We start from the raw sequence: 11,884 nt of genomic DNA, 5'->3' as shown, positions 1-11,884 counted from the left end.
GCTATTAAAGCCAGAAAGTTTTGCAAACAAAATTTTGGACTTTATTTTCATGCAATCCCGTCCAAATATTCAAATAATTTGAGCTACCTATTATCCCCCTACTTGTCTTTACAGTAATGTAAAAACATTTTCAGTAATCATGTATATTATTAATAATTTTATTATTTTTTTAATTTCGTGAAACATATAATTGCATTTATTTTATATTTTCCTTATTTTAAAATGTTGTTTTCACTCTTTTAGTTAGAATTTAACTTTTCAGAAATCATTTTAGTATGTTTAGATTTTGGAATCAATTTTTTTTATGTTTTCCTATGTTTTAAATGAATGTTTGGAAGTTTATTGTTAAAAGAGGATGAGTCAAAGTAATATATATATATTTAATTCTGGTACAGCAGACACAAAGATACACACTCAGTTAGAGAAAGTCGGTAGTTATCCTAGTTTTATGAGATGTGAAACGCCCAACAATAAATTGTACTCATTAGGCCACAAATGTCATGTTGATACTTTTTGGATAGAAAAACAAAGCATTAAAAAATGTTTTTGGAAAAGAATAAGGTATTGGTTGGTATGCAATTGTGTGGAACTCTCCCCCATCCTCCATTCTCCACCATCAAATGCACCGTTCACCAATAAGTGTTTTTTTTTTTTTGCTTAATGTTTATTTTAGTTTGATCATTCATTTATTTAATTTTATGGTTTAAATGTGATTCAAAAATATATTTTAATTGTGAATTAAATAAGAGCACCTAATGGGTATTATTAGTAGGCATAGAGCAAGATCCATTAGTCACCTCTAACTCCTCTTCTTAAAGAGTGTAATTTTATTAAGTTATGTAAGGAATTGGTAATTTAGTCAAGGAACTTATCTCTTCTTATAAGAAATTAGGGATTGAGCATTTTTATGAGTTGGTGTAAACAAAAAAATGATAAATATTGATTAATAACTTATGTATGCATGAACGGGTAATTCAGTAAAGTTAAACCCGAAGATTCATAATCATTGTTTCGTGCAATGTTTTTTCTACCGTCTAGATCCTTGAGAATCATAAACTATTTTTATTAGTTTTATTTTTAAGTTTTCATCTTTATTTTGGTTCTTAATAATTGTTAGTCAAGTCCGCTTATATTTTGTCTAATAAGTTAAAAGTGTGTAAATTATCAAATATTGTACAAGTCCTTCGAGAAAATGATACTTGAACTGTCCATTTTATACTACTTGTGTGATTTGGTAAGCTTGTCAAAGATGAAATATTTATGTAAATTAATGATCCATCGGGTAAGTATGGTTACTCGATTCAAGAGATAATGTTAGTTACTCAATTCAAGAGATTATGTTAATTACTCAATTAAGAGATAAGTAATGTTCAATCATCATCCTCTTTTCCAACTCAACGGTATAGCTATACACATAAAAATTTATAAGTATGTAGATGCAAAGAAATAAGTGGAAGTAAAAGAAAATATGATGAAATTTAAATAACTAAAATTCAGTGAAAGCAACAGTAAAATAAAATAAATATAAAGAATAAAAATGGAATATTTTGGACAATAATCCCACACCAACCAAAATTCTACAATTAATGTTAATGAAAATGCCAAAATGTTGTACTTAATAAATATAATATCTAAAGTGAAAAGAAGAATGATTATCTAAGACTTTTGAACAAATTAAAGCATTGAAAATCAAAAGGAAAAAATGATTAAGGAAAATAAAATGTAGAATCATGAAATGAAATTTCAACCTTAAAACTTACCTTGAGAACCTACTCGTTCCTGTCATTGTCCTTCTTGTTTAGAATTTCGCTCAATTTGGAACAAGAGGAACTCATGGTCTCTGACATTACAATTTGAAATGTTACGTATATGGAAAGTTAGTTACCATGTTTTGAAACAAGTGGGAAAAAATCCATTTCTAATTGAAAGATCAAGTTGTGATACTCATCAATCCAAAATCATAGAGACTGTAGTCACTAAGATTGTAAACGAAGAATGTGTGGTGAGCCTATACGTGGTTACATGAAAAAAAAAGGTAAGAGAATAAGAAAATTTTGGAGTCCAAATAGTAGTGAGATTTTAACAAAATTTGAAGTTTTAGATAAAATTAATGAAGATCTATAAGGAAAAAATGGCAGCAATGTAAAATGAAGATTCATGGAATAAAATTCTAACCTTGAGAACCCAATTGCCCTCGCTATGACCATGCTTGTTTTGTTTTTCTTTGTCATTGATTTTGAAGAAGTCGTAGGAAATCATTGGGGAAAGAATGGATACAACTTGATGGAAAAAAAAGGAATGATATATAGAAGAGCAAGAGATAATTATATTTTCTTAACAACGTGGGAATACGAAAAAGAAGATGGTTCGAGACTTAAGGACAAGGAAGATTGAATTAGGAGAGATACGGTTACATTTTGTTTATTTATCTATTAAACAATTTTTTAGAAATAATTGAATAAATTAAGTATGTTTATGTAATTACTAAGGGATAAAATAGTTTTAAACAAAAATAAAAACCAAAATAGTTATTCCCTTTATACAATGGTAGGTATAAATAATAAAAAAATATAAGTACGTGATTATCAATGGATTTTTTTATGTAAATTTAAAAATAAAAAATATTACAACTAGTATATATTTCTATTTATGTCAAAGGAAAAAAATATATCTGTTAATTTTTTTAATAATTAGTATATTTTATTTTCATAAATAGAAGATAACGCTAAACATTCTAACAAATCTTATGAAATATAAATTATCTATTAGAGATTTAAATATTTATTTTAACCAATATTTAATTTCAATAGTAAAAAAAAGACATTTGTATTTTTGCTTTTGAAATATAAGTAGATTTTTTTATTGTTTGGTTAAGATATTAACGATCAAATATATCTCATATATTTTATTATTTTTTTATATTTACTTTATTATTTATTTTCAAAGAAAATAATTATATACAGAAATATTTTTTAACACGTAGTACACACAATAACATGCACGGGTATGGAAGATTTATTACTCAAGACTTGCCAAGGTCCTGCCCATTAAATTGTAGAAACAAGGCATGTCACTCGAGAGTATTCTTTATAATTATTTTCAAAGTGATTTTGCTAGGTACTAGAATTTTACTACTTATTTTAAGAAAGTTTCCCACTCTACCAAACAGAGCATAAGGGAGAAGGAGAAATGATACAATAAAAGCAACTACTTTAGTTGTTCAGTACTTCTCTATTTCCTTCCACGCACTTTCTCTATTTGTAAGCTCTACTTTCTCTGTCTGTACTTCTCTATTTCCTGTGGTTCAAAAGCAACTATTCAGAATTCAAGTTTCAAGAATCAAACCCTAGTTTAGTTTCTTTTAACGATTAACCCTCTCTATCTGTTTTTCACTGTAGACGTTTTCAAATTTGAAGTCAAACACGTTCAATCGTCGTCTTTGTGATTAATTCCCATATCGTTTCCACAGCAGCTTTTATACAAGGTCGATGGAACTATGAAAGATGGGGTGGATTTGATTCCAATATCAAGCCGCAATGCAAAGCCTCCAAGTGTTGAATTGTGGGCAGTTCTTGATGTCCCTGTACATTAGGTTGGCACTTCTTGGAAAATTTAAGCCATTCACTATCAGGTCTCTTTTGTGCTTCAATCAACTTCCTGGAATCTTCTACCACTTATTCTGCAATGCAAAGCCTCCAGGTGTTGAATTGTGGGCAGTTCTTGATGTCCCTGTACATTAGGTTGGAAAATTTTAAGCCATTCACCATCAGGTCTCTTTTGTGCTTCAATCAACTTCCTGGAATCTTCTACCACTTATTCTGCAATGCAAAGCCTCCAGGTGTTGAATTGTGGGCAGTTCTTGATGTCCTTGTACATTAGGTTGGCGCTTCTTGGAAAAATTTAAGCCATTCACTATAAGGTCTCTTTTGTGCTTCAATCAACTTCCTGGAATCTTCTACCACTTATTCTGCAATGCAAAGCCTCCAGGTGTTGAATTGTGGGCAGTTCTTGATGTCCTTGTACATTAGGTTGGCGCTTCTTGGAAAAATTTAAGCCATTCACTATAAGGTCTCTTTTGTGCTTCAATCAACTTCCTGGAATCTTCTACCACTTATTCTGCTCTTGAATTGGCATTTCAATCAGCTTTGGGCTGTTTAAGATATGGTACACTGCCACGTGAAATCGAAAAAGTGTGGGTGCCTCTACGAGATGAAATTCTATAATCATTTGCAAAATTTTGGTATACAAGATTGACCCTGTCCCTGAAATCGGAAAGTGTGGTTGCCTCTATGAGATGAAATTCTATATTCATCGTCTGCAAAATTTCGATATGCAAGAATGATCTTGTCCCTGGAATCGAAAAAATGTGATTACCTCTATGAGATGAAATTCTATATTCATCATTTGCAAAAAAATTCGATATGCAAGAATGATCCTGTCCCTGAAATCGGAAAAATGTGATTGCCTCTATGAGATGAAATTCTATATTCATCATCTTCAAAATTTCACTATACAAGAATGACCCTAACCCTGAAATTGAAAAAGTGTGGTTGCCTTAATGAGATGAAATTTTATATTCATCATTTGCAAAAATTTTGGTATACAAGATTGACCCTGTCCCTGAAATCGGAAAGTGTGGTTACCTCTATGAGATGAAATTCTATATTCATCATTTGCAAAAAAATTCGATATGCAAGAATGATCCTGTCCCTGAAATCGGAAAAATGTGATTGCCTCTATGAGATGAAATTCTATATTCATCATTTGCAAAAAAATTCGATATGCAAGAATGATCCTGTCCCTGAAATCGGAAAAATGTGATTGCCTCTATGAGATGAAATTCTATATTCATCATCTTCAAAATTTCACTATACAAGAATGACCCTAACCCTGAAATTGAAAAAGTGTGGTTGCCTTAATGAGATGAAATTTTATATTCATCATTTGCAAAAATTTTGGTATACAAGATTGACCCTGTCCCTGAAATCGGAAAGTGTGGTTGCCTCTATGAGATGAAATTCTATATTCATCGTCTGCAAAATTTCGATATGCAAGAATGATCTTGTCCCTGGAATCGAAAAAATGTGATTACCTCTATGAGATGAAATTCTATATTCATCATTTGCAAAAAATTTCGATATGCAAGAATGATCCTGTCCCTGAAATCGGAAAAATGTGATTGCCTCTATGAGATGAAATTCTATATTCATCATCTTCAAAATTTCAGTATACAAGAATGACCTTGACCCTGAAATTGAAAAAGTGTGGTTGCCTTAATGAGATGAAATTTTATATTCATCATTTGCAAAATTTTCGGTATATAAGAATGACCCTGTCCCTGAAATCTGAAAAGTGTGGTTGCTTGCCTCTATGAGATGGAATTCTATATTCATTATTTGCGAAATTTCCTTATACAAGAATGGCCCTATCCCTGAAATCGGAAAAGTGTGGTTGCCTCAATGAGATGACATTTTATATGCATCATTTGCAAAATTTTGGTATACAAGAATGACCCTAACCTTGAAGTCAAAAAAGTGTGATTGTCTCAGATGATTTCTTTATTCATCATTTGCAAAATTAGGGTATTCAAACCTTCTATAAGGTTGACCCTGGCCCTGTAATGAGAAAAGTGTGGTTGCCTCTATGAGATGAATTCTTTATTCATCATTTGCAAATTTTTGGTATATAAGAATGACCTAAACCCTGAAATTGAAAAAACTGTGGTTGCTTCTGAGTTGGATTCTTCATTCATTATCTGCAAAATCTGGGTATATAAACCCTTTAAGGTTGACCCTAACCATGTAATAGAAAAGTGTGGTTGCCTCTATGAGATGAATTGTTTATCCATTCATTTGCATAATATATAAATCCTAAGATGAATTCTTTATTCATAATGAGCAAAATTAGGGTATATAAATCCTATAAGGTTGACCCTGAAAACAGAAAAGTGCGGTTGCCATTATGAGCCTAATTCATCTGAAAAATTGGAGTATTTATAAGGTTGACTCTGACCCTCTAAACAGAAAATTTTTTATTGCCTTTATGAGATGGATTCTTTATTGACTTAAAAATTAGGGTATATAATGATGACCCTGACCTTGAATTTGGAAAAGTGTAGTTGTCCCTTGGAGATGGATTCTTTGTTTAAAAAAGAGATGTTAATTTTTAAAAAAGAGGTGTTGAATTGTGGGCAGTTCTTGATGTCCCTGTACATTAGGTTGGCGCTTCTTGGAAAAATTTAAGCCACTGACTATCAGGTCTCTTTTGTGCTTCAAACAACTTCCTGGAATCTTCTACCACTTATTCTGCTCTTGAATTGGCATTTCAATCAGCTTTGGGCAGTTTAAGATATGGTACACTGCCACGTGAAATCGAAAAAGTGTGGGTGCCGCTACGAGATGAAATTCTATAATCATTTGCAAAATTTTGGTATGCAAGATTGACCCTGTCCCTGAAATCGGAAAGTGTGGTTGCCTCTATGAGATGAAATTCTATATTCATCGTCTGCAAAATTTTGATATGCAAGAATGATCTTGTCCCTGGAATCGAAAAAATGTGATTACCTCTATGAGATGAAATTCTATATTCATCATTTGCAAAATTTCGATATGCAAGAATGATCCTGTCCCTGAATTCGGAAAAATGTGATTGCCTCTATGAGATGAAATTCTATATTCATCATCTTCAAAATTTCAGTATACAAGAATGACCCTGACCCTGAAATTGAAAAAGTGTGGTTGCCATAATGAGATGAAATTTTATATTCATCATTTGCAAAATTTTCGGTATATAATGTCCCTGTCCCTGAAATCTGAAAAGTGTGGTTGCTTGCCTCTATGAGATGGAATTCTATATTCATTATTTGCGAAATTTCCTTATACAAGAATGGCCCTATCCCTGAAATCGGAAAAGTGTGGTTGCCTCAATGAGATGAAATTTTATATGCATCATTTGCAAAATTTTGGTATACAAGAATGACCCTAACCTTGAAGTAAAAAAAGTGTGATTGTCTCAGATGATTTCTTTATTCATCATTTGCAAAATTGGGGTATTCGAACCTTCTATAAGGTTGACCCTGGCCCTGTAATGAGAAAAGTGTGGTTGCCTCTATGAGATGAATTCTTTATTCATCATTTGCAAATTTTTGGTATATAAGAATGACCTAAACCCTGAAATTGAAAAAACTGTGGTTGCTTCTGAGTTGGATTCTTCATTCATTATCTGCAAAATCTGGGTATATAAACCCTTTAAGGTTGACCCTAACCATGTAATAGAAAAGTGTGGTTGCCTCTATGAGATGAATTGTTTATCCATTCATTTGCATAATATATAAATTCTAAGATGAATTCTTTATTCATAATGAGCAAAATTAGGGTATATAAATCCTATAAGGTTGACCCTGAAAACAGAAAAGTGTGGTTGCCATTATGAGCCTAATTCATCTGAAAAATTGGAGTATCTATAAGGTTGACTCTGACCCTCTAAACAGAAAATTTTTTATTGCCTTTATGAGATGGATTCTTTATTGACTTAAAAATTAGGGTATATAATGATGACCCTGACCTTGAATTTGGAAAAGTGTAGTTGTCCCTTGGAGATGGATTCTTTGTTTAAAAAATAGATGTTAATTTTTAAAAAAGAGGTGTTGAATTGTGGGCAGTTCTTGATGTCCCTGTACATTAGGTTGGCGCTTCTTGGAAAAATTTAAGCCATTGGCTATCAGGTCTCTTTTGTGCTTCAATCAACTTCCTGGAATCTTCTACCACTTATTCTGCTCTTGAATTGTCATTTCAATCAGCTTTGGGCTGTTTAAGATATGGTACACTGCCACGTGAAATCGAAAAAGTGTGGGTGCCTCTACGAGATGAAATTCTATAATCATTTGCAAAATTTTGGTATACAAGATTGACCCTGTCCCTGAAATCGGAAAGTGTGGTTGCCTCTATGAGATGAAATTCTATATTCATCGTCTGCAAAATTTCGATATGCAAGAATGATCTTGTCCCTGGAATCGAAAAAATGTGATTACCTCTATGAGATGAAATTCTATATTCATCATTTGCAAAATTTCGATATGCAAGAATGGTCCTGTCCCTGAAATCGGAAAAATGTGATTGCCTCTATGAGATGAAATTCTATATTCATCATCTTCACAATTTCAATATACAAGAATGACCCTGACTCTGAAATTGAAAAAGTGTGGTTGCCTTAATGAGATGAAATTTTATATTCATCATTTGCAAAATTTTCGGTATATAAGAATGACCCTGTCCCTGAAATCTGAAAAGTGTGGTTGCTTGCCTCTATGAGATGGAATTCTATATTCATTATTTAATGGACAGGTTCAGAAGTATCATATTAAAGCAATGGAGTTATCTTTTACACAAGGTCGATGGAACTATGATAGATGGGGTGGATTTGATTCAATATCAAGCTGCAATGCAAAGCCTCCAGGTGTTGAATTGTGGGCAGTTCTTGATGTCCCTGTACATTAGGTTGGCGCTTCTTGGAAAAATTTTAGCCATTCACTATCAGGTCTCTTTTGTGCTTCAATCAACTTCGTGGAGTCTTCTACCACTTATTCTGCTCCTGAATTGGCATTTCAATCAGCTTTGGGCTGTTTAAGATATGGTACACTACCACGTGAAGCTGTGTGCACTGAGAATCTTACCCCTTGGTTGAAACTCCTTCCTTGTTGAGATAAATCTGGACTCTCTTCCTTATTGGAGAGACCATCTATTTACAGAAGCTTTTACCACTCTCAGAGGTTGCACTTGACAATGTCCACAGATCATTCAAATGGGTCAAGATTAGGAATTAATCTAGAACAAACAGTTACAGTTGTACTCCAGCCTAATGAACAGAAAGCAGGTGTGAACCATGTCAGTGAAACAAAGATACAATACAACCAAGCTGGTCCCTGAGTTCTCTATTTGGAAGAAAAATCAGTGGAAGATCTGTTCTTGCCAAGTTGAGTAATGTTTAACTTCATGCTGAGAGAGATCTAGTCTCTCAACTTGATAATCTCTAGAAGAATACTGCTAAATTTGCTGCTAATGACACAGGTCCTAAGGATTTTAGAAGGAATGCTGGCTTTGAATTATCTGTTACTCCCAAAAGGGTGCATGCAGAAATGGAAACGAGCTCCTCAATTCTGTATGAATATCCAATCAAAGAATACACGGAGACTGAACAATTTGATTTAGGCCTAACAAGGAAGCATCCAATTGTTTGGTCTAGCCCACATGCACCTTTATATGCCAGTAGATTTTCGATGGGAAGTGGGAATGAAAGGGGTGCTATTGCAATATCCTTGAAATCGATCCAGGGACTTGTTGCAATCAATAATATGTTAAAGAGAGGTGTAAGTTGCAAGCTAATGTTCTCCAAATTGTGCCTTGGTATGTTAAGGTATATTATCATACTTTGCAATTAGTAGTTGATGAAAGGCCTCAAGCACTCACAGATTTTGTTGAGAGAATGCGTGTTTCACCTTCCGAAGACAAAGTATCACCCGAGGTGATGGAGATGGTTCTTCAATTTCCTTGTGAAATGAAGTCAGCTATATTGAGTATAGTGTTTGATAAGGTTTGATCAAATTTTTACTTTCCATTTGTACTTTAGTAGTTCTTTTTCCTCTCAATGTTTGCCTCACTTTTTTTTGTTGGCATTGAACTGTGTAAGTTAATGTTGGTAAACAACCTCAGAAATCTTAATAAGTAACTTATTGTATTATATGAAAGTAGGATTGGTGTTGATATCATGTGAAAGTAGGAGGAATCATATGAAATATCAATTTGATTTATATTTATAACTTTTTAAAGTAGTGATGGAAGTGAGTGAGCCAGGCCAAACTCTGGCCCTGCTTGAGTAAAGGTGAACTGCCCATTTAGCTCATGGGCTTCCCTTAAATTGGCCAGGACAGTAAAATATAAGCCTGTTTAACCCTTCCTCTTTTAGGCTGCTATGCTCATATGGGCCTTGTTGACCCATTTATAACATACAGTTAAGTACATGTCACCATGGCATAAAAAGTTGATAGTAATGTGGTATCGGAAACCTTATGTGATATGCTCACTTTATATTATTTTAGGATGGATGAATAGGAAATTGGTTTGTTTTTCATATCAAATTGGATTTTGACCTGCTTTTGTTTGTCTGCATAGGGCTTCTTACACATTGATGAATACCCTCCAGATGTTAATCAAGGATTTGACATTCCATCAGCAATAATAAGCTTTCCTGACTTCCATGCTGGTTTGCAATTTTCTGATAAATCTCGAAGCAAGTCACCACTGTTGTCTAAGTTACAGGTTATTTGAATCTCCACTCTTTCTGCTTATAACACGTATACATATAGTATTCCTTAGTCATGCCTCTAACTATCTGGATTTGTAATGCAGGAAAAGAGTCTTGTTCTCTCTTACACAGAACTTTTACTTGTACCCTTGATGACTCCTGATTTCAGTATGCCATACAATGTCATCACAATTACATGCACATTTTTTTGCTTTGTTTGCTAAATGTTCTCCGGAGAAGAGGAAAGACTTTTGAAAAACAAAGGTAAACCTTAGCTGTTGTAGTGTTTGCATCCTGGGACACAAGTAATGAAGTAATTCAATTTCGTACAACAATGAGTAATCCCCAAGCATGGCGCTTTTGTAATTAACAAAGGATTCTTACCTTAATAGCCATAAAAAAGAAAGCATTCACTTGGTTCTCTCTCTGCATTAGCTTTCCAGATTGTTGCCTAATACCTTCACTGAAATTAATGATCGAATGCACTTATCACAAACTAGACATGAAAAATTCATTAGCAAACTAAATAGTCTACATGATTTTTTTGTGTTATGGTGGTCCTCATATATGAATGTCTTTGTGTTGCTAAAGTATATTAATAGAAACATCGTATCTTATTAGAGAGGATAAGAGATTTAAACTTGTAGAACTTTGAGTGTTTGGACTTCCCAATGCCCATAGGCCCCAATTCTCTCACAAATGACAAGATTAATAGGCAACATGCCTTATTTGCTAAACCAACTTACCTCACTAATGGGTATCCATCATATATAGATTTAAGTCTGGTGTGGAGGATTTAATCTAAATTTTGATCTTTAAGAGTAACATGTACTTTTATATCATAAATTTTAATTGTTTACATGCCTAGTGTTATGCATTTTAGCCACTGCCTTCCCTCTCATTCTTTTGTTTAATTATTCTTATTCAGCTGCTAACGTCTTGTGTTTTTCTACCTGTAGATGCAAACAAAGCAGTGTTCCTTCACTGAGTGCTATCTAAACTATATCTACCAAGCTTAGAGGCAGACCGTTGGAATCAAGTCTGCCCTATCCCTCGTCATCGTCCTTTGTTAGTCCAAAATTGATTCTTAGAGTACTACTGGTTGCAGGAATTTGCCGTTACATGGCAATACTATTCACAATGATATCTTCCAACTAAGTAGTTTTACTTGTACTATAGTCTAATTGCATGTATTTTCATGTACAATACAAACCTTCCACTGCCCAATGTGCCTTTACTTTCTGTTAATATATCATCTTGGTATTCTTATTCCACTTTTTATAGTGGGTTCATGATATTAGCTTTATAATTTATGTATGCATGGTTTAAAACTTTTTTTCAGGATGGTAGCACAACACTGTGAAGAGTTGATTTAGTTAAGAGGAGATTACTATCATAGAAGCTGAATATCCAATGACTGAAAGTGTGAGTACGTAAGCCTATTTGGCCTTCTAAAATCAAGCACTTGCTCAGTCCTTCGACTACTAGAATACAAAGTATGCTTATTCTCTAGCTTTCCTTGAATTTTCTTTATTTTGTACAAGTATACAGTTTTTCCTGTCTACTAGTTTATAGTTTGATATTT

General features: G+C 33.2%; 1 pseudogene; it reads left to right on the top strand.

The window, feature by feature from the left end:
* Positions 1-8,309: 8,309 nt before the first annotated feature.
* Positions 8,310-10,557, top strand: LOC114380931 (annotated as a pseudogene).
* The last annotated feature ends 1,327 nt before the right edge of the window (positions 10,558-11,884 follow it).

Source organism: Glycine soja, chromosome 13, assembly GCF_004193775.1.
Source record: "Glycine soja cultivar W05 chromosome 13, ASM419377v2, whole genome shotgun sequence".
Taxonomy (NCBI): Eukaryota; Viridiplantae; Streptophyta; class Magnoliopsida; order Fabales; family Fabaceae; genus Glycine; species Glycine soja.
Note: the sequence above shows the minus strand (reverse complement) of the source record. Positions and strands in the feature narration are given on the sequence as shown.